The sequence below is a fragment of the Amborella trichopoda genome, chromosome 2 (assembly GCF_054954075.1).
Source record: "Amborella trichopoda isolate Santa Cruz 75 chromosome 2, AtrichopodaSantaCruz75HAP2 v2.0, whole genome shotgun sequence".
Classification (NCBI taxonomy): Eukaryota; Viridiplantae; Streptophyta; class Magnoliopsida; order Amborellales; family Amborellaceae; genus Amborella; species Amborella trichopoda.
The window spans coordinates 16062634-16086587 of NC_142337.1; the positions used below are offsets into that span (position 1 = coordinate 16062634).

The 23954-nt window shown below is 34.3% G+C and overlaps 1 pseudogene across 1 annotated transcript; it reads left to right on the plus strand.

Annotated features, from left to right (window-relative positions):
• Positions 1-1355: 1355 nt before the first annotated feature.
• LOC18445777 (V-type proton ATPase subunit H-like) lies at positions 1356-15732 on the plus strand (annotated as a pseudogene). The gene is made up of 12 exons (XR_016049308.1): positions 1356-2521; positions 5587-5712; positions 6539-6640; positions 6747-6804; positions 8284-8291; positions 8453-8525; positions 8618-8726; positions 9737-9898; positions 10321-10446; positions 10550-10675; positions 13718-13897; positions 15247-15732. The product of XR_016049308.1 is annotated as a V-type proton ATPase subunit H-like (transcript).
• Positions 15733-23954: the final 8222 nt, after the last annotated feature.

Sequence of the window (23954 nt, forward strand, 5' to 3'; positions counted from 1 at the left end):
GGATGTCCGAGATGTGGCCGGTTTAAGGGGACCTAGCCGGATCCCAATATATTAAAGATTTGGAGTAGTGTCGACGATCTTCGATCTGGATAAGGCAATTCTAATCTACATCGCTGAATTTTCAAACGTTGGGTAATTATGGTTAGTGAATTGAACAAGTTTTATATATAAGATTTTGGTTCCAAAAGATTTATTAATAAATTTGATTTTAAAATTTTTAGAAAGGGTTTTGTTAGGCTACACTACTTAGTAGTGTATTCTCGTATCCTTAACATTTTTGGACATGTAGATACCTTTATTTTATAGTGTAGTAACTTTTTGACTACAGGTATTTTAAGTAATTAGTCAAGAGTAAAGTAAAAAATTGTAATAGAAATAAAAAATTTATTAATAATAGTGAACAATAACATCACCAACATGGTGTGTGACATTATCCACAAAATGAATTAATTTTTTTTTAATGATTAATAGAATGTCACTATTTTTTTTATAGAAACATCCATTTTACCCTTATCAAAATACCTCTATAACTAATCAATATTTTCACTTTTTTAAACTATTCAAACTCAATATTATATGATTTTCTTTAGGTGTTTTGAAATTGAATTTAAAAAATTAGGTAAAGTCTTAAATTGTTAATTTTTGTTGACCAATTTAATTAAAAATTGAAACTAAAATGGGTGGGAAACAGGCAATATGGGCGATTTAGATACACATTCCCATTCCAATTGGGAATCAGGTTAGCTCCTACTATTTTCAATTTAAAACAATGAATTAGGGCTGATAACAAGATAAAAAAAAAAAACATAATATATAAAAAAAAAGCAGCAATAAAAGGCTAGGGAGGGCTTGGCAGATCTTGACCTGGCCCTCAGGCCACTTATTTTTTCCCAGGCCTTAGTTTTTTTTAAGGCTGGGCGGATTATTCAACGGGCCTATTACCACCCCTACACGAATTTTGAATTGGATGCATATAGGGGTGGGAATTTTTCATATCGGGTTCCAGATCCACTAGATTCAGATGTAGATCCTAGTGGTGCATATGAGATTTGGATCCGTTCAAATCCAGAATATTAAGATCTGGATCAGGATTTGTAAACATCGAGATTAGGCTTTTAATTTGTTTTAAATTATATATATAAATTAATAAATAGATAAATATATTTATTATTTTTAAGAGAGGGTTGGATTACCCAAATCCGATCTTAATTACTATTTGAATCCAGGTTTCGTGTCAAAATCCGAATTTTAGATCCCAACACGATGATCTGAATTGCAGTAAATCAAAAGCGCCAACTGTCTCTCTCTACACCCCCCTCTTGCTGGAAATAAAAACCCTGTATTTTTTCTCTCTCAAGGTATGAGCCTCAATCTTGTAACGGTAGCAGTAGATTGCTTGATATGTTTTTCCCTTTTTTTTTCTTTTGTTGTTGTTGTAGATATTCATTTATCGATAGGCACGATGCTTGCTATTTTTTATTGACCATACAGAATCTGTTACGTTTAATCATCTGAGGTCTAGGGTTGCCTTTGTGTCATTTATTTTATTTTTCTTGGAGTTCCATAATCTGTTGCTATTTTCAAAACTTATTCAAAATTGGCCATTGGATATTTTATAGGGCCAGATCTCGATGATTTAAACCAGTATTACCATGGAGTAGTATTCAGTACCATTGATGATAAAACCAGTCATCAATGGCTTTATTTTAGTGATTGTTGGATTTGATATTGTCAACAACTGGTTTGGGGTTTCTCTGAGAGAATAGATTCATGATTTGATAATTTGCTTGAGATTAATATTTTACTGGCTTAAAAGTACTGATAAGGTATATTAAAAAAAAAAACAAAACGGTACTGATAAGTAAAAATCCGATATTTTACAGGCTAACTACATCTTTGTAAGCATCTGGATTTTTTTTCCGTTTGTTTTCTTAATCTAATTATACGGGAATTCATCGTCATTGTTTCCTTTTGCTTCATGTGTATGAAGTAGTTAACTTTATATTACTTAGGTAAAGAATCGAATGGCTGTATTATTTGCACTTATGACAGGTGTTTCAAAAAGCTCTAGGCGGAACCTAGGCGGTCGGGGTCCTGGCCGCCTGGCGCTTAAGCGGGTGCCCAGAACTTGGACGGCCCAGTGAAAAACTATTTTTTTTTTTGGGTTTTTCCTCTCTAAAATAGCCAAATGGGCTCTAATGGGTTTTAGGTTTCAAATGAACCTAAAACCTGTAATTTTGCCCATTTAGTATTAGAAAAAGACCCAAAAATACCTGCATCTGTGCTTGGGTGGGGAGCAAGCCCGGGCGGCCGCCTAGGCAGGTTTAGGCAGGCACCCAGGAATATTCGCTTAGGCAGCCGCCTAGGCGTTGGGTGGTCCGCTTTTTGAAACGGTGGTTATGATTGAAATTCCTTTATGGTGGTTATATATTTATGATGGTTAGGATTTATTAAACTGGTTGAAGTGGATAGAAAGATGGCTGATGGCGCACCGATCAATGCGAGGGAGGAAATTCCAAAGGTAAGTGAACCTTTTGGGAGTCAATTGAAAAATTTCAATGATTCATTTGTTCTTTTTTGTTATTAAGGGTTTTTAGACTAAGAGAAGTGATAATATGACTGGATATTATTATCTATCACCATGCTATATTAATTATAAATGACCCTTCAAATTTTCTACCATGATACTTTTACCGGTGGTTAATTGGATGTGGAGATATATACATAGTTAAACATGCATAGATTGAATATAATGGTGGTCCTTGAGATATAGTAACTCATAAGTGAAATATGTAATGTTTAAGTTTATTCACTTTACGGAGGCCGCTTATTTCTTGTTGTTTGTGTCTTTAATCAGTTTCATTGGATTATTTGTGTGCTCTGTTTTTCTTTTTTAATGGACTTTTGAATCCTATATTTTTTGGGGGAAAAAAATCCTTGCTTGAAAGTGGTGATCATTCCACGCATAAAGGTAGTAATGAGTGTCAAAGAAAGAGAGTCTAGACTCGTAGATGCTAGATTTCACAGTATCTTTGTTATTATATTAATCATTCTTCATGAGAAACAAAGAACTTAACTTTAGGATTTTTGAAATCAATCTATGACTCATGGCTTATGGCCTTGTAAATGGCTTCTGTCCCCTTTATGTACCAATTTATTTCCTAAAATTGTTATTTTCTTTAATGCCTAATATTATGCTGATTCCTGCACCTAAACTCATTGTTATTCACCTATTTGTGATGGCCTCTCACTCACTAGTGTGAATGTTCTAATTAATTCTGAGGCCATTTTGTTTATATCTGTTACTTTATTAGGGTGGAGGTTCTATGTAACTGTTAGGAAAAGTCTAATTTCTGGTAGGAGTTAGGGGAGTGCATTATTTTCTGGTAGGGGCCCTCTTATATTTTATTTAACCATTGAAGAGAGTGATATTTAACCATGGAGGAGAGAGAGAGAGAGAGAGAGAGAGAGAGAGAGAGAGAGAGAGAGAGAGAGAGAGGGAATATTGCTGTAAAATACATGGATATGCAAGCAAAAGATGAGTGAGAAAAGAGACAGAATTCGTCCCACTTCCAAGAAAAGATGTTCTTTAAAGAGAGAATCTACCTACCAAGATATGATAGACAAAAGGGAGATTGTAGGGTCTCCAAAAAAAGATGTTCTTAAGAAAGAGTAAGATAAATTTAGAAGCTTTATGCTTTCTGTTCAGAATTTAAAAAATAAGAGATTTCTCAAAAGGTGTTTCTTTTAGTCTAGTGGTTAATTTTTTCTCTAATTATTTATAGTGCCCAAATGCTTTTCGTTCTCTTTCCAAAAGAATACATAACATATCTCTTATTCCCTTTAGGATCTTAATTTTCCAAAAGATTATATGTTCCCACTGGAGCATATTTTATGTTCAATCGCTAGAATAGTATTTTTAGGACTCTCAATTTCAGGGATGTAACCTCATTATCTAACCTTGGGACCAACCATATTAAGTATCTGGAAAACATAATTTGTCAAAAAGTCTTCAATTTTTTAAAATTTATTAAGAATTCAAAGTTTTCAAAAAATAAACTTTTCAAAGATTTAACATTTTTTAGGGGACAATTATAAAAAATAATTTTACCTCTTTTTTTTTAAAAAAAAGCTTCTTCCCTATTTTCATGCCCTTAGCTCTTATGAAACTTCCATCATCTTTATTGATTTGAAATCTTTGAGTTTTGGTTTATTAATCTCCAGTTAATAAAAAAATTCTTCAATATTCACCAATATATTCCAAAATATATATATTGCCCCAAAAAATTGTGTTCCCCCCAAAAATAATCATCAAAGTATTCTAGAAAAATACTATATAGAAGTTTTATATACGCTGAAAAATAATAGAGGTACAGAAAGAGTTTCTTGAAGAAAAATCTTATTTTTCACTAATCCATGGAAAGAGGAAGGGTCATTGATTCAACAACAACTTAAGATTCATGGGGCCGGAAATTGGCTCTAATATTTTTTCTTGCTTATACGCATACTGCTTGATACAAGTCTTGTTACATTCTCTATGTACACAAAAGTTTGATTGATTTCCCCTTTTTGGGGAATTTTTGTTATTTCAGTGGGGTATGGAATATGTATTTTTGGTTTTTGTGCTTTTGTTAACTGCAATTCTATACAAAGCTTCTTTTCTTTTCTAATAGCAATCCTATACCTTGGGTTGTTCTTGCTATTTGCTAGTGGAATTTTTTTGTTTAGCATTGTTACTGTTGTTTATTGTATGCTCCTAGTAGAATCATTATAAAATTTGTGCCATAATATTGTTGTGCTTAATGATACTTTAGAAGAAAAAAAAAAGGTCACATAGGACTTAATGCTATCGAGTCATGACATAAAAGTATTGTTTAATGACTTTATTGGATTCTCATAATAACTGCAAATTTTAGTTTTTTTATGCTATCTATATATTAACTCTATTTTTTGAGTGAAATCCAAATTATTCCATATTTTTTAACTTATATAACTTTTGGCGATCTATATTTTGCCTTAATTTTCTGGATCTGATTTTTTGGATCAAAACCAATTTATTGTCTTTTTTGTTTGATATACTATAGTCGCTAATTCTGCAAATAACTTCAAAATAAAGAAGGGAGAAAAAAGAAAAAAAGAATATAATCACTTTATATGATAAAACAACATTTTAAGAAGTCCAATCGTTTAGTTGGATATATTTATGTTTTTAGGACTTCAAAATCTTATTTATCCTATTTTTAGAGATCTGACCCTACAATCTTAAGTTGGAGATACCGTTTATGCCCGGGGGACTACATTTCTAGTGTGATCTCTGGAGATGCACTATTCTTCCCACAATATAAGATCAATCCGTTACGTGGGGCTCTTACTCTTGAGAATTATTAAGAACCAATCATGAAGGCTGTTATGGCTAGTGCACATCAAATGTTTCCGTTACTTGGGGCTCTTACTCTTGAGAAACTAAGTACACCTCATATCTTAGTACTATGGTAAAGCATGAAAGTTTGGAAGGTATATTAGATGGCTACTGGTTGTGATTCATAAGTATGGTGCTAATCATCTAACATGTTATTTTGTTCTAAGGTTCTAACAAGGGACATTCCATGGGAAGCTTACATGGCAACCAAATTGATTAGTGGAAAGTCTCTTCAGTTGTTGAGAAGATATGACAACAGGTCTGAGAGCTACCGTGCACAGTTGCTTGATGATGTAAGTAAATGACTTCCTAGCACTCCGATATAGATTCTTTTGTGCTTGGGTTAGGTTCTTTCGGTGTTTGTCATCTTGTTTGCTTTTCCTGGATGTGATGTGGTTAAACTTGAAATTTCCTGGTCCTCTTTCGTATGTATTTCTGTTTCACACTCATGCCGTAATATTTGTTTCTTTTATGCCTTTCTTGTGATATAATTATGGTGTCTTTTTGTTTCCGATGGTTATGATTGAATGTTGCTCCTTCATCATGGCCTCTTAAGAATTTAGGCGTACCAGCTTTCCTACCAAACATTCTACATCCTGCTGCCTGAAGTTTATGAAGGAATTAGTTGTATCCTTAAATGTGCATTTCAAGTCAGTTTCCTCACTTTGTGTATGATACATTATTTCCTGGTTAAAAGACAGTTTCATTATTATCTGGAACTTATCACTCAAAATTTTGAAATCACGAAGTTTGATATTCAAGCATTGGCTTTGTTTGGGATCTTGAATACGTCACTTATTTTCCCACCGCTTATTGTACCATCTCCTTTCCCATGGCCGCATTTTTTTTTAACAAGTTCACCTACTATTTGATCTTGAATTTGCATTCCTCTTATATAGCCTCTGAATATCTTATGTTATGCCTAATGAATATGTCTGTAGCTTTCTAGATATCCATCTCAGAAAGTGTATTGCAATGTCAATGAAATAGTCATGTTTTTTGCTAGCAATGGGTTATGGGGCATCAATGCAGGAGATTATTTTGTCATTTCTTTAGCAATACTAGTTAATTTCAAAAGTATCTCTATTATGAAATACTGAATGGTGTGAACTGGGACAGGATGGACCCGCCTATATAAGGGTATTTGTCAGCATTTGCGGGACATTACCGAGGACGGAACAGTAGACTATGTCCTTGCTCTTCTTGATGAAATGTTGACAGGTAACAACCTTAAGCTCTTTTTAAACTGCCTGTTCTGCCTCATATTTTTCTTATATTGTTCTCTCTCTCTGTCTCTGCCTCTGTTTCTCTCTCTCTCTTCTTGCAGCTAATCCTAAATGTGCAAGGCTTTTTTATGATCCTTCCTTTGCAAATGAGGATACTTAGCCTTTCTTAAGTTAAGTTCCTTTCCCATGTCACACTGTCTGATATGAACAAAAACTGGCTGTTAAGTTTGTTATTACTTTTATTATCTTGTTATTGCTGCTTCTACAATAGAGTACTTTCTTACTTAGGTTTTGGAAATTTGCTGCACTGGTCCATGGCCCATGCTATGCAAGAGAGTGAGGGAGCGAGTGTAATAAATCCCTTTTTTGCCTAATCTGTTTTATTTGGAAGTCTGTGAATGGATTTCCATAAAAGAGTAGAAAGAGTGATAGTTTTAAAAAAGATGAAGGGAAACTTTTCTTGTGCGATTTAGGCTTTATAGAAATAAATGGCATCAATTCATAAGAGATAATGAAACCTTTTTTGCTAACATTTTGTTTCTTTGAGGAGTCTATGTGAATGAATATCCATAAAGAGATAATGGAAGACTGTGATTGGTTATGGGTTACTCAGTGGCATTCTTCCTTGAAATTGGGGGAAAAATATCAGGAAACTTCTCATTCCTTCTCTTTCTACGTAGGGTCTTGGCTTAACCACAACTTTCTCTAACATAAAATCAAGGGATGGGATTATCATTAAACAAACTTTTTTTTTTAAAAAATTTGAAGGCCGGGATTGTTGTGTGCATCTCACAGAAGACAATTAGAACATAGCGTAGGCTAATATCATGTCACAACGGCAACCTTGTACATAAACAATGAAAACAAGTTGATTTGTTTTCCATGAGAAGGCCCGTTGCTGTTGCTAAACTTTTCCATAAGAAGGCTTGTATGATATAAGAGTATTCTTGTCTTTGTTGTTTATTATCCAGTGTTTCAAAAAGCGCTAGGTGGCCCCTAAGCGGTCGGGGGTCCAAGCCGCCCAGCGCCTAGGCAGGCGCTCAAAACCTGGGTGGCCCAGTAGAATTCTTTTTTTTTTTTTGGGTTTTCTCTCTTTAAAATAACCTCTAATGGGTTTTAGGTTTCAAATGAACCTAAAACCCACAATTTTACCTTTTTAGTATTAAAAAAATGACCCAAAATACCCTCAAGGAGCCGCATTTCCGTCCGGTCCCCTTAAGGGGCCGCATTTCCGCCCCTGGGCAGGCACCCAGGTGGGTTCAGGTGGGCGCCTAGGGTTTTCCGCCTATTTTTGGCCCCTGGGCCTGGGCGCATCCCCCAGGCCCTTTTGACTGCGTAGGCGGCTGCCCAGGCATTGGGCGGTCCATGTTTTGAAACACTGTTATTACCACATGGGTGGGTTCTAGTATTGTCCTTTTTTTTTCCTTTTACAATTAAATTATGCTCATACTACTAGGCAATGCTACTATGTTAGGTATTTCTGCTCTGGAACTTTCAGACATCCAAATGAAACTGCACACAAATTGCAGATATCTGAATAATTGCAAACGTTATGATCAATGATAATGTTTTTTTCCTCAAATAAGGGGTTTCTTTTGGCATATGGAAAATGGCTGGCTTTTCTTTTTCATTCATGAGCGAGCCTTAACATCATTACCTTGTTAATGCGAAATCAAGACTGTAATTGTAAGTCCTTTAGTCTTTTGGTCTCCCACATTGTCTATAATCTGTGTAATAATGTGGAATAGAAACCATAATTATGATATGTTCCCTTGGATCATACGATGTTGTAAAGACATTATCATTGTTATCAGGTTGCTTTGGAAAGGAAACTGGTTTATACAAGAGAAAAGTTGCAAAATACTGACTTTAATAATAAGGTATTACGATCCCAATTCTTTTTGCATTTACTTGCAAATTCCTGGAAATTTTGTATTGAGATTTTTTTTCCCTTATACTTATCTTGGTACAGTGCCAGGCCAAAGTCCCAAAATATTCTTCCAAATGGAGAAACCTCGAAAAAAAAGGTCACTACAATTGATGATGTACTGAAGGGCTTAGTAGAGCAGCTCTGTTCTCAGGTCAGTCTTCTCTTGTTTGATTCTTCGTTGATGTCAGAGACAGTTTAAGGATAGTAGTTGAGAAGTCTACGTTTTAAATATCAGAACTTACCGACTCAAAAAAGATAATGCAGCAACCAAAAGAAGAAAAAAGAAAAAAGAAAAAAGATTGACCATGTTGCTTCTCACATTATGAAGTTAAATTCAAAAAGCCTTTCCTTGAATAAATCCCACAAAAGCTTACAATTTACAAATTGCGGCAACAAGAAGCAATTTATGTTGTATTCTAGGGACTACTACTCCTTGTTTTGGTGGACATGGATCACACGGGACCTCTGATTTTTCCAGTTCAGGATACTGTAATTTCATGGGTGCGGTTTGTATAGAGCCTAGGCTCTAAACAATCAAATTAGAGCCTACCTTCAAATAGTGTCGAGAAATGTGGTTTCAATACTGGAAATCTTTTTGATAGCCTTAAAATATATTTTCATCTTTATTTATAAAGTTTAAAGCTTCAAAAATAGTGTAGATCGAGAGATCTATGAAAACTTTAAAATCTTGAAAATTGACGGTCCAAAAATGTGTTACAAAATACACTATGTCCAAAACTTGAAATCCATTTTTTTGTCATGTCCCTACATCTTGATGTCGAGATGATGAATTTGAGAATATTTGGGCATCAAAACAACCTCTTCTAATGAAATTTTTGAGGTAGGCTCGAATTTGATTGTTTAGAGCCTCAGCTCCATATAAACTTTTCCCTAATTTCATTGCTTATTATCATTTGAGAGCTGTTGTAGTTAATCTGAGACCCCAAGTCGTCAGGTTGTCGACTTGAATTTTGTTAAGTCTTGGAATTTCTGGCACCTAATCATAATAGTTGCTTCTTCAACCTAGAAACTCTTTTACTGAATCAAGGGAGCAAATGGATAAAGATTCTCTTAGATTAAATTGTTCTTCGAGGGAAATATAGTAAGTAGTAATTTTTGCTACTTGTTTGGCCTAATCTGTATTTCTACTGGGGAATGCAGCTGAAGAAACCTTCTCATCCTAATCGTGGGGTTCCAACAGCTGTCAGTTGCCTTGCGACTCTGCTCAGGGAACCCTTAGTTAGATCGTTGTTTGTAAAAGCAGATGGTGTGAAATTACTCACTCCTTTGATTTCTCCTGCATCAACCCAGCAATCTATCCAGGTGACATGATCTATTGTTTGTTTGATTAAATTTTTTTTTTTTTGGAGTGGGTTTCTATGAGTCCCTAGACTCACATGTGCATGTATGTCCCCACTCTAAATTCCATCTTAAAGATGGATTTTAATTCTGAATTTTTAAAGAGTCATAATCGAAGCCATGATGATCTTGAATATGAAAAAAAAATAAAAATAAATTTTAGAAGTATTTTTTTTGAATATATTTTCATCGTTTATTTGGGTTCCTTTTTGCTTTTAATTTCCATATTAAGATGGACGTCGGTGCGTAAGGCAATGCATGCGTCCCTAGACTCAAACAATTTTACTTTTTTCTTTTGTGTGTTCTTAGTCTCTTTACTTGTAATTACCGCCTTGTGTGGCTATCTCTCAATGGTCTTTTGACTGATGGTGGATCCTGTTTTGCAGCTTCACTATGAGACATGCCTTTGTATATGGTTCTTGTCATACTATGAGCCGGCTGTGGAATATCTAGCCACCACTCATACCCTGCCACGATTAATAGAAGTTGTCAAAATTTCCATTAAGGAGAAGGTATGATTGCATACGCTATCTCATCAAAATCTACCTCCTATACAAATTAACTTTAATTGTATAGCTAATTGAGGTTTTTTGGATTTGTGCATTTGCCTCACAGGTTGTCAAGGTTGTTGTCCTAACCCTAAAAACTTTGCTTCCGAACGGGACATTTGGGGCACAGATGGTTGATCTTGGTCTTCCATAAATAGTTCAGATATTAAAAGCCCAAGCATGGAGCGATGAGGTAACAAGGAAATGTTGGGCTTAGCTCTTGATAAACCGGCCAAGAACTGGTCTGGATCGGTGAATCGGCATTTTACTATAGAAAAACAGCAGTTTTACTGTAGTAAAATGTCGTTCTACTGTAGCAAATCGCCGGTTCTCTTCTAGACCGAACGATTTCCTATATATTGACAGCATTGGCACGGGGTGACGGATTTCGAGGTCTGACTGTGTGATTCCGTGCCGACTCGGTGTTTTTTAAAATCACTGGTTAATATCGTGTGTTTGATACATAAGCAATGTTCCATAGGTGCACCTTTTGTGAAAAGGTAAAATATTGCATGCACATTATTTGTAGTTTGAAAGGTACATGCAGTACAGCATCCTCCCCCAAGAAAATATACGTTAGAGATGAACAGATGTACTGAGATGTCTCCTAGCAAAACTTGGACAACATTTTGTAGGATCATCTCCATTCTCAATTTTCCATAAGGACATGTGTGGCTGCCTTGGGTACATTTGAAGGTACACATGATGTGCACGTAATAACTATTTTTACAACTTCCATTGCAAAAATAGTGAACTATTCTAGTGTCAAACAAGTTTATAGTATGATAATGAAGAAGGCTTCTTTTTATACATTTAATATCATTAATGATCAAGGGCGCTTGGAAGGGTGTGTTATAATATTCAACTCCTACCAGATTTTAATTAAGAACTGTTTACGTAAAACAATTTTGACAGATACCAATAAGACCAAATGATATTCTCAAAAAAAAATGGAAGCAGGACAGTGGTGAAAATTGTTTTGCCATTTTGTTGGTTTTTCTATTTTGCCTTCTTATAGTGAAAAGTGTTTTCTTCTCATCCTAAGTGTGACCAGTTTCCATTTTGAAAAAAGTGGCAACCATACCGATTTCTGAAAGAGCCTCTGTAATTTTTGACACTTCCAATGAAACTAGCTAATGGCAAAAGCAATGAAGCTGTAATTTGCAAACTTTTTATCCTACTTTTTCATTTTTCAGCTATTTTTTTAATTAATTTATGGCATGATAAAACAATTGGTTTTCAAATATTTCTTAGTATATGCCCTATTTATAATAAATAGCAATTTTTCCTTTAAAAATAATAAATAGCAAATTAAATAAGAGATTTGTATTTTAGGAAAGATATGAGATGGGGTCGTACCATATTCTGTTATTCATAGTTCTTTTATTATGATTCATTTGTTCATTTTATTTTTCAGTAATTATGCCTTTTTTTTTTTTTGAGAAAAGGTGACTAGAATTGTATTACTGGGTAGTAAAATGTACACAAAATGGGACCCTCTCAGAGGGCACTCTATACATCCCCGAAGGGTTAAAAAATGATACAAAAACAAAATAATAACTCCAAGGAGAAGAGAAAGAGATCTACTAAGATCCACGCACCCCTGGGGCATTAGAGTAAGCTCCCTCTCTAGCAAAATGGTCAGCCTCAAAGTTGGCCTCACGAAAAATATGGCGCTAGGAGATTGAGATGCCTCATGTCAAATGGGGTATCTCGTCAAAGATATCATCTAGATGCCATGGGCAAGGGGAGGGACCTGATGCCCAGGCAATGACATTCTTAGAATCCCCTTCCACCTCCAGCGTGTGACCCCAAGGGGTGAGAAAAACGTGGAAACCTTCTAACACAGCCCTGGCTTTGGCTAGAGTTCAGTCCACATGGCCAATGGGGCAGGAAAAAGCTTGCAATTTCTGACCATCGGATGAACGAAAGAGCCCGCCTACTCCGGAGGGGTTGGGGTTCCCAAGGGAGCAGCCATCAAAATTGAGTGATAGAGCCTAAAACAGGTGGCCTCCATTGAGCAGACCTTGAGATTTTTGGCTTAGCCCAAAGGAGTAAGATGGGCCAATTCCTATGAAAATCAGAGTAGGGGATGCCTTTGAACAAGCTATGGTTCGTGGCCCAAAAAGCCACTAAGTTCCTGACTTTGTCGGCCATTGCCCCAACCGAAGATCTCTCTCTAAAAATTCTGTGGTTCCTTTCAATCCACAGAACCCAGAGAGTAGCCGAGACAGATGCTATCCAAAGTTCTCTACCTGCCTTAGGCCAAGGAGTATGGAAGAAAGCCTGGTACAAATGTGGGATGGAGCTTGGAGTGACCCATGTCCACTGGAATAGACCCTACAGATAAGAGCATAAGTCTCTGGTGAATTTTCCATGGACAAATAAGTGTGCATTGGGTCTTCAGCCTCCATGCACAAACTGCATCCATTAGGGCATTGCAGTCCTCTTCGTTGAAAAAGATCTACTGTCAACACCCTTTCATGGAGGGCAAGAAAGAGTTCCAAGCTTTTCGAAGCCTAGAGAGGTTGGGATCTGCAATGGTGTGGGTGAGGGAGAAAGAAGAGACTGAAAAACTCCCGATGGTGATGTCCCCAAATAATCTTAACTTCGCCAGAAAGAAAACAGAATGGAGGAGTTTTGCCAAAGCCCCAAATTCTTCAAGCTCGTTGTCATTGAGGAGTCGCCTTAAGTTTGGAAACCAGGGTCTAAGATGGCCTGAAAGCACAAAATTATTTGCTACTATAGACTGAGCTTCATGCGCAACCCGAAAGAGGTTGGGGAACTGATCCCTCATAGGTCTATTGCCAAGTCATAACATCTGTTTATAATAATTTTTTTTAAAATTATGAAGTGCCAAAATAAAATAAGAGATTTGAACTTTTAGGTTATAGATGAGATGGGAGTCCTACTTTCCCTAACACTTCCAAATAGATGATCTTGGAATTAGTTATAGTTGAAAAGTTAAATTTATATTGTATGTGCTTAATAGAGATTGAGAATAGAGCATCAGGAGAGAGAGAGAGATGATCTAGGAATTATGAACTTACTTATTCCCATGGAGAGCGGTTTTAGGAAAATCGTCCAGGGGAAGGAGTCATGGAGGGAAATTCAAAATTCACACCCCTATTTGTTATCCCTAGGTAATATAGGATGTAGAACCATGTGTTGGAAACTCCATGTACTATTTCAGCACATTTATTCTTAAATTGTTTCTGCTAATTCTGTTTTGTAGGATCTTTTGGATGCTCTTAATCAACTAGAGGAGGGGTTGAAAGATAATATCAAGAAATTGTGCTCTTTTGACAAGTACGAACAGGAAGTACTTCTCGGCCATCTTGACTGGTCACCAATGCACAGAGACCCAGTATTTTGGCGTGAGAATATTACAAACTTTGAGGAAAATGATTTTCAGGTATGGTTTTCATCCTTGGTGATGAACTGCAGTATTTTCTGTTCATCACTTTAACTAAGTGCAGGGGGGAAAAGTGAATGTAATATTAGTTGTCATTCAGAGTGTGTAAGTTTGTAAGGTGTGGTACTACTTTGGGTTATTTCTCTTTTCGGTTGTTGCCTTTACTTTTTCCTTCTTGCTCTTTTCTTTTTAATTAAAACCTAGGATTGTGGTGTACTTCCAGAAAACCTAGGTGTTATCCCTCATTTTTCTTGTCTGAAAGTCTGGATGTGCTGGTCATCCTAATTCAACCTGTTCCTGGCTTTAAACATTGTGGAACTTAGCCCTATGTTTTGTAAATGTTCATTTTAAATCTAAGGAATTTGACAAAAACCATTGTTGATTTTAGAATGATGTTCAAACTTTGAAGTTTATTTGAACTGTAATGATGAAGAGATCATATTTCCCTGTCTCCTATTGGTTTTAAAGTTTCTGTGTTTTGTGTCGGTTTTTTTGTAAGAAATGCTGCAATTCTTGAAAACAATGCTAAGAAGAGCAATCTAAGGGAAAAAAAATAATTTCAGCCCTCGGTGTTTTTTTCTACAGTGCTACTTGTCTGTGAGTAGCCTTTCTTCTTTTTGTAAAGAGCTCCTGCTCAGCTGGAGGCCTATTTTTCGTATAGAGTTCCCCGCATGTCGGAAGCCTATTTTTGGTGACCTGTAATCTCTTTTCTTACTCAATAGAAAAGTTAACATATTAAAAAAATAATAATTTTGGAAACATGCATGGAAGGCATGCAATGAGAATAGAGTTAAATAAAAGAAAAAAATGCATAGTATGAGATATTTCGGCCGTGCAATTCATATTTTAGATTTTTTTGTGATGAATTAAATGAAGATGTGTTTTCTTGTCAAGTTTTGAATGAACTAACAAAGAAGGTGGTTGTGTGAGTGGCATGATCTTTGTACTGAATAGTGTCCGGGTCACTTCTTCAAAAGATTTTTATGTTTCGGCTAAGAAAGTGGTAGAAGTATTCACCCAAACTTTCATAGAGCATGTATTGGACCTATCCACTGGAAAAATAAAATGGAGCTTTTATTGGGGTTTACCATGACCATTCCAGAATTTGACTTGAGCTGTGGGCTTTGGTCATTATCTAGATTAGAATATCATGAGTCGGAAGGAAACACAAGAAGGAATGTACTTTTAGATTTTTAGAAATTTGGAAATACTTCTCTGTGCTTAAAAACTGTGGATTCTTTGTCAAAAGCCTCTTGATTAGATTCAATGTTTGTAAGCCAATTAGTTGCGCATGCAAGTTATCAGGGATAATTTTTGGAATATTGAAATTTACATTCGTGTTTTCACAGATTGTGCGTGTGTTGCTTACGATTCTTGACACATCTACTGACCCAAGGGCACTGGCTGTCGCCTGTTATGACTTGTCTCAATTCATTCAGTACCATCCGGCTGGACGGGGCATACTCTCGGACCTCAAGGCAAAGGACTGGGTCATGAAGCTTATGAACCATGAGAACCCTGAGGTAATAAAGAATGCTCTTCTGGGCATTCAAAGGCTCTTCCTTGGGGCTAAGTATGCAAGCTTTTTGCAGGCTTGATGTGTTTTTTGTAATAATATGCAAGCTTTTTGTATTCATCATGTTGTGTCTTTGATAATATCTGGTCTTAGTTCCATATATAAATATAACTTCTTAAGTTATTTGTGTTTTTCAAAACTGCCATGGATGTCCTTATTTTTTCAATGGTTTGCAAGCTCAGCCATGTAGAACACAATTTGTATCATTTATTTTGTTGCAAAAACTGGAAAATGATTATTTAGTTCTACTTGAGAATAATGTGGGCTTCTTCTTGCTCTTTGGATCCCCTCTCCGTTTTTATTAAATATTCTTTGTTGGAAATATAAAAGATCTATAACTTGTGTAACACGGGATTCTCTTTAATGTGGAATGAGGTAGCTTCTACCCAAAAGAAACTCAATATTTTTGTTGGATTATCATAATTTTGGAGTGTTCCCATCAGATGAAACCCTAATATCTGATAGCCAAGTATGCATAGGAAATTCAGGTGCAACATAGAGGCATTTTGTTCTGTTCCTTTCTGGTTTCTGGTAAGGGTTAAGTTGGAATGGTTGAAGAGAGAAGTTTTTCCAAACCATATGTTTTGGTGTTCCAGCATTGGCATTGATTGGCAAATGTTTTGATGCTTGCAACCCAATGCCCAAGCTTGAAATTCAATAAGAAAACAATTTTGTTTATATGGTTTTTAAATCTTCAATTCCACAAGTAAACAAATTTTTTAAGTGTAGCTTCGAAAACATGGTGAATTCATGTCTATGGTGTTAAACCGTGCCCTTTATTATGTAAAATGTATTCGTGAGGCCACTTATATAGAAATATGATGGAATCATAAATAGTATGAAGTGTTTCATATGTCATGTGCGTTGAGATAAATCATGTGAGTTTTAAGTCACCTTTACGTGAGTTTACATTATTAAGGGCATGTTAGTTTATATGAAAATATTCTTTTAGAAAGTATTATTTCAGATTTTGAAAAAGTTGTGAGTCACTCTTTTCATGAAGAGTTCAAAAACTAATCTTTCAACAAACCGTGAAAGATTCTTTTATTAAAAAGTGAAAGATTAAGTTTTTAAAGAGACGGAGGAATTTAATCTTTCATAACTTTTTTGTTGATCACTATTCACTATGCATAATATAAATATATAATAGTAGTATTATTAAAATGATATAATAATATTATATATATTATTATAACATAATATTATATTAAATACTATATATGTAATATATAATATTTTATATTATATATAACATTTATAATATATATTTATTATATTATATAATATTTATATTATTATAGCATATATAATATTTATATTATTATATCATATATAATATTTATATTATTATATCATATATAATATGTAAATATATTATATTATATTATATATCATATATAATAGAACATAATAATATATAGTTATTATATTAAATATATATTATATAATATAATAAATAATAATAATATAAATACTACATACATAATATATAAATATCTTATATTATAATAAATATTATGTTATATGTTATATATAATACAAAAATACATTAATAAAATGTAGAGAAAATATCACTTTATTCCCTATTTTTTACTTTTATATCTTTTGAGAGTCAAAGTTTGAAATATTATTTGTAAACAAAAAGCTTCCATTTTTTCTATTTTACAGCCCTTGAACCTCTTTGACCGTGAATATTAGACCCGAACAAAAACTAAAATGGTACCTTCTTCACCTTTCACGTTTCTCTCAAAGCACCTCTCTCTCTCTCTCTTTCTCAAATCACCCTTCCTCTCTCTCTCAAAATTCTATTTCTCTCTCTAATGCCCAAAGTTAAAGTTTCCTCTCTGCATCGTCTGTCTCCTCTCTCTCTAGATAACCTCTTAATCCTTATTACCTTGTTGCAGTTCCAACCCATCGATCTAAAAAATCCACAATCTATGTATCTCTCTCTACCTTGTCTCTCTCTTTCCTCTTCCTTCACCTTCCACTCTCGTATTCTCTCACTAATCTTCTTCCTCATTGCTCAGTGCAAGTGACCACCATTTATGTGCTTTGAGAGAAAACCCATCTCCTATTCTCAATGGTAGCTCAATCTCAAGATTACAAAGCTTCGAATATTTGAATTTAAGCTTCAGTTACAGGTTGGAAAGGAGCTCTATAGCGGATTGTTGGGGCTATAACATGGTTGCAACTCATGTTATTCAAGGTGATTTGAGGTCAATCGTAGCTGGTTCAGTGTTCAATTGTGGTATTTTTAGAGAGAACAAGACTGATTTTTGTTGGGGAGATGAGACTGGGAGTGGGGTTATAAGCTTGATTCCAAAGAATTTGAGGTTTAGAACCATTTCAGCAGGTGGATTCCATGTTTGTAGTGGTTTAATGGCCTCTGCTTCAAGGGTTCTTTGTTGGGGTAGGAGCTTGAGTCTTGACACTGGCAAAATGGACTCAATTCCTATTGATTCTATAATCTCCATAGTAGGTGGTTGGTTTCATTCAAGCTTGATACTAGCACCTCTGTTCCTGCAAATATTAGGGTTTTGGTTCTTGTAGTTGGTGATTACTTCACCTGGGGAGTTTTGGCCTCTGCAACCTAAAAGCCAGTATGCGAGCTTTCCAACTAATTTGCCCATGGCTGTGAGCCTTGGAACCTGCTACTATGAGAAATGCCAAATCCTTCCTTGGTAATAGCTAGCGAACTCTAAAGTAACTGGTTGATGTTTGGAGAACTATGGGTGTTTTTAGATCGGTGGGTTAGGGTTGCAACTAGGCAATAGGGCTTCACACCTGTTTTTAGATCGACGGGTTGGGGCTGCAACAGGGCAATAGGGCTTCAGACCTGTGGGTTTTTTTAAAAAGAGAGGAGAGAGATGATGCAGACATGGAACTTCTGCAATTTTGGTTATTAGAGAGAAAAATGAAATTTTGAGAGAGACGGTCACGAGAGCGAGAGGGAGATGTTTTGAGAGAAATGTTTAAGGAAAAGGAAAGTGTCGATGGTGTCATTTTAGTTTTTGTTTGGGTCAAATATTAGTGGTTAAAGAGATCTAGGGGGTTATAAGATAGAAAAGATGGACACTTTTTGCTTCCAAGTATTATTTTCAAACTTTGGGTCTCAATAGATAAAGAAGTAAAAAATAGAGAATAAGGAGGTATTTTTCCTAAAATATATTATATTATGTTATAAATTTATATTTAGAAAAATTGTTTCATGCGGGTTGGACTGCATGACTACATTTACGGTCCAAAATGTGTAAAGCATTTATCTTAAAGATTGATGCAAGTAGGTGTTCCATCTAAATACAATAGGAACTAACTGTCCAAATGTTTTCTTATTAGAATTGTTATTTTTAGTTTTTAAAATTTACACATTTTTTCATATCCATGATCTCCATGTTAGAGATTACATTTCCTTAAATATTAAGTCAAAATATCCATCTAAAAGATAGAGTTATTAATCGCCCTGCATTTCTACATATGCGGGCTTGGCCGCATAGAAATCAGGTCCTTATATATATATATTATCAAACATAGTATTCAAAACATTCTTAACATTCTAGTAGGTTATCAAACATAATATTTAAAACTTATTTAAACCTTCCAAAACAAAACATTCAACTTTTCAAAAGATTTAAAAACATTCAACTTTCAAAGATATCTTTTAAAAAAACAAATACGCCCTAAGACTATATCTTGCTTGGCCGACCTAGACTAGTTAAGGCCAATATATTCTCACAACTAGTTTGGATCAAGAACCGACCATTTTTAGTAATCGACTTATCTCAGTGGAAGCACCTTGTTTTTTTGGGTTTGGATCAACCTCCATTTTAGGTGAAATTTTAAGTGTTTATTTGGTGATCTATTCATTTTTCTATTTTCTCGGTGGTTGGAGCACCTAGTTTTTGTGGTTTTGGATCAACCATCATTTTAGGTGAAATTTGAAGTGCTTATTTGGTGATCTATTCATTCGTCTATTTTCTCAAGCCTGTGTTTTGGGGAGTTTTGTTTCTTTTGAGGGAAAATATCATTTAAGGGGTTAAATAATTTCGATTTATAGTTAAGGGGCTATTTTGTTTATTTTCTCATTTAGGTACTTCCTCAAACGACGAAAGAAAGATCATGTTTAGGATTGGTAAGCCTGAACAATAGGAGGCATTTCAATAATTTAACTACTGAGAAGTTCCAGCCGAATCACAAAAATACTGTTGCTTGTCTAGTGCTATAAATAAAGCATAGTTGTTTAATGTTAGTAATGAGGAACAATTAAGGGTATTTTTAATGTTTGGCACCTAAATGTCTTGCATGTATCAAATGACAAAAACACCTAATTGTTCCTAATAAGGAATCCTCAATAGTGTGTTTCTCATTTGAAATTTTGGACAATCAAGGACATTTTTATCATTTGGTTGGGGCATTTTGGAGGATGAAATTATTGAGGTTCCCTGATTGTTCATGCTTCTCAACTATGAACAAGGATAATTTGGAAATCTTTTAAGATTTTTTGAGAAGTACCCAGTGAAATGAAAATGAAAAAGGAAATTTTTAAGATAAAGGCCTGGTAAAGTTGCATCTTAAATCTTACAAAAACGTTATAATTTCTAAAATCAATCATTTCGACCTTGACTATTGTTGATGTGAGAAGAAAAATGACTTTACTTCCTTGACTATTATTGATGTGAGAAGAAAAAGGACTTTAAGTGGGAAAAGTAATGTATGTTGTCACGCATTAACCAGACTGTCCATTTGAGGTGCTTATAGATCTCATAGATCTGTACTATTTTTTTAAGCTACAAATTTTATAATTGATGATAGGAATATATTTTAGAACTACCATAAGGATTTCTCAGGTTGAAGTATTTTGCGGACGAGGTTTTGAGGCGAGGCTTTACTTTTTTGTATAGGCCTAGGCTTAATACAAATCACATCCTTCCACGTCCTTCTCCTTTATTTCTATTGTTCACTTTTAGTTTTTAAAATCTAACCCTCTTTCTTTGAGATTCACAAAGAAATTTCGTTGTCTTTAGTGGTTTTTTCCATAACTCAAACTCTCTCTGCCCCTATGGTCCTAATGGGAATAATCTCCTAATTTTGCTTTTAAGTTTACCAATTTTACATATTAAAAAAAATTGATTATACAGTTCTTAATTGATTTAGGTATTTTAATAGTCAATTAATAATTTGATAAATAATTTGACATTTTTTTTAATATTATCTTTTTAATTGTTGAGACAGACTTGTTTGAACTGAACCAGACTCTTTTGTAGCTCCTGTTTGGGCCTTGTACTTCAAAAAAAGGGTTAAGGGAGTGATTTTATTTGGGACACTTCTTAGAAGGAAATAACCTTTTACTTTTTACCCTCAAACCAAACTATCAAATTCACACTCATCATGAATATGGTTAAGAAAATCGGTTTAGGTTACTTAAGGCGTTAACCCAAGACAATCAACCTTAACAATAAAGGTGTCTTTCTAAATCTTGTTAGAAGATGCAATTGTAGTGTTGAAAACCCCTACATGACTTGAAAATCTTTGTCATATCTAACTATGAAATTCTTGAAAATGAACAATACAGATAATGGGTGACAAGATTCAATTTTTTTGGAACTTGAAATCTTTTTTTTTGTCTTTTTTGTTTTAAAATATTTATATATATTGAGGTTGAGCTCATAGATTGGAGGGTTTATTGGCTTCAAAACAATCTTTTCCGGTGGGTTTTCGAGGTGTATTTTGTTTTTAGAGTATAAAGTTAACATCTTACATAAACGTTTTTATGATACAAATGCATAGTATATTATATGCTGAAAAAAATCTAAGTGTTGTTATTTAGAAAATAGAAAGATCAGGGTTTTGCTTTCTTTTCATGTCACATTGTTTACACATAATTCTTTGGATTTTATTTTTGTGCGCATGTTTATATATAGTGGAAAAGCATATAAAGAGATCATTTACTTTTAGCACAATGAGGTCACAATCACTCTTGTTTTTTGGATTTCAAATCAAATGGTTATGATCATGGTATTGACCAGACTCAAAGTTCCAAATTTTTTTTCTTGAACTTCGTGGCACAACCCAAGCCATCCAATTTGATAGCTAATATCTATGAGCAATTGTGGCCTCCTTGTACAAAAGATAATTGGTCTTAAATACACAATTCGATATACAGTACGCTACCATTTTACTTTCAAATAGAAATCGGGTATATTCAAAAGAGTTTCTCATGCCTGTTTTTTCCCTTTTTCAGAAAATATGTCGAGAAAACCAATGTTTCGTAACTTGCGGTAAAGTGTATTTTGAAAACCTGGAATGAAATTTGTTTTTGATTATATATCAATTATTGATAAATAATTAAAAAGTTTATTTGTTGATATATGAAATTTGTAAATTATAGATGGACATCTGCCTATTGGGAGTGGCAATTATTCTATGTTGCGACGAGAAAAGGTTGATGTTTTAGAAAAGGGTGCGGTTTGTATAGAGCCGAGGCTCTAAACAACCAAATAAGAGCCTACCTTCAAATAGTGTGGAGAAATGTGGTTTCAAAACTTAAATATTTGTGATAGCCTTAAAATATATTTTCATCTTTAATTATAAAATTTAAAGCTTCAAAGATGGTGTAGATCAAATAAATTAATGGTGTAGATCAAGTAAGTTATATCCATGCATCTTGATGTCGAGATGATCAATTTGAGAATGTTTAGGTATCAACAATCTCTTATAGTGAAAATTTTGAGGTCTGCTCTAAGTTTATTGTTTAGAGCCTCAACTCTATATAAATTTTTCCCTTAAGAAAATAAGTTGTTCAGCAATTCATGGATTATTACACCATATTTTTTAATAAAAAACCAAAACAAAACATTGCCTAACAGACAAAGAGAGAGAGAGAGCGATGGGCTTGGAGGAACTGGGTTTGGCAAAGAGGATGAAGAATATGTTGGTTTAAGCTTCTGGAATTTTTTTTGCTACAGAGAGAGAGAGAGAGAGAGAGAGGGGGTTGGGTGTGACAAATAAGTGAGATAATTAGGAGAGTGCTCGGGGCAGTTTTGAGAGAGAGAGAGACTATTTGCATGACGGTTTGAAAGAGAGGGGGATGATCAATTGTTCGGGTGGGCCCGTCAAAGATTGGGGGATTTTAATGCTAAAAATCAAGTCTGCTGGGAATTGGTTTCAAGAGAAGTTGCTATATATCTATTGAGGTCAAGAAATTCTTTCAAATAGAATGGGGTATCATGAGGTTAAAAATTTCATATGGATGTGTTTTTCACAAAAAATGCATGGTACATTTTTCATATGAAAACAGTTACGGGATGACTGATTTTACACAAATCAAACACACACTTTTTTTTTTGGTAATTCAGTGGGAAAGATAGACCTCTACCCCTTTTTTCATATAGATTAGGGAATTAGCTTTTTTTGAATGTGTCAATGGGTGGTGCCTGACTGGAAACCACAATGTGGTAACTAGGTTGGATGCTACCACCACGACCCAACCCCTTTTTTTACGCACTTTTACTTTTCAACAGTTGAAAAGCAGATAGCATATTGTATAAACTTAAACTGCATCTACAATATATTAAACTACATGCACAATATGACTCCCATGTACCGCCTTTTGGACATATGCCAGCCGAAAGGGCATTTTCCAAAATCATGAGTTAAATGCATCTAAAGGAATCAAGGTTATACAAAACTAGGTAAAAGAAAAACTATATCAAACACATATTTTAGCTCTAATTTATTTCAAAAATATGATTTAAGAATTTAGTCACTTGGATTTATTTCATTGACCAAGCTCAAAGTTCAAAATAAATTTTCTCGAACTTTATGACACACCCAAGACATCAGATTTTACATCGGATGGTTATAAGTAATTGTAACCTCCATGTACTAATGGTAAATGGTCTCATTGTAACCAATCCTAATATGAAAATTTTAACTTCATCTAAAAAAATAGTAAGGTCTTCAGTATTTACTTGTAAAATTGATAATATCTCACATTTTTTGACAATACCAATAACTTACATTAAAGATAAGCAAAATTGTTTCATACGGGTTGGACTGCATTTTTACATGCGGTCTAGAGGTATAAAGCATCCATCTTAAAGATGGATGAAAATAGGTGGTCCATCTAAAACAATTGAAACTAACACTCCAAATGTTTTCTTGATAGAATTATTATTTTTAATTTTTAAAATTTATTTATTTTTTTATATTCATGATCTCCATGTTATAGATTACATGTCCTTAAAAATGAAGTCCAAAAATCCATTTAAGAGGTACCTCATTTCTACATGGACTCGTAGAAATCGGGTCCTAAATAATTCCCCAATCAATTATACAAACTACATCTATATATGAAAAAAATTCCTTAATCAATTATTTATACATTGCTTTTATACTAACTACCAAATATACATTGTATTTATGTGAAAGGAAAGTATATATTGTATTTCTTATTAAAATGGAAAAAGTATATGTGATCAATAT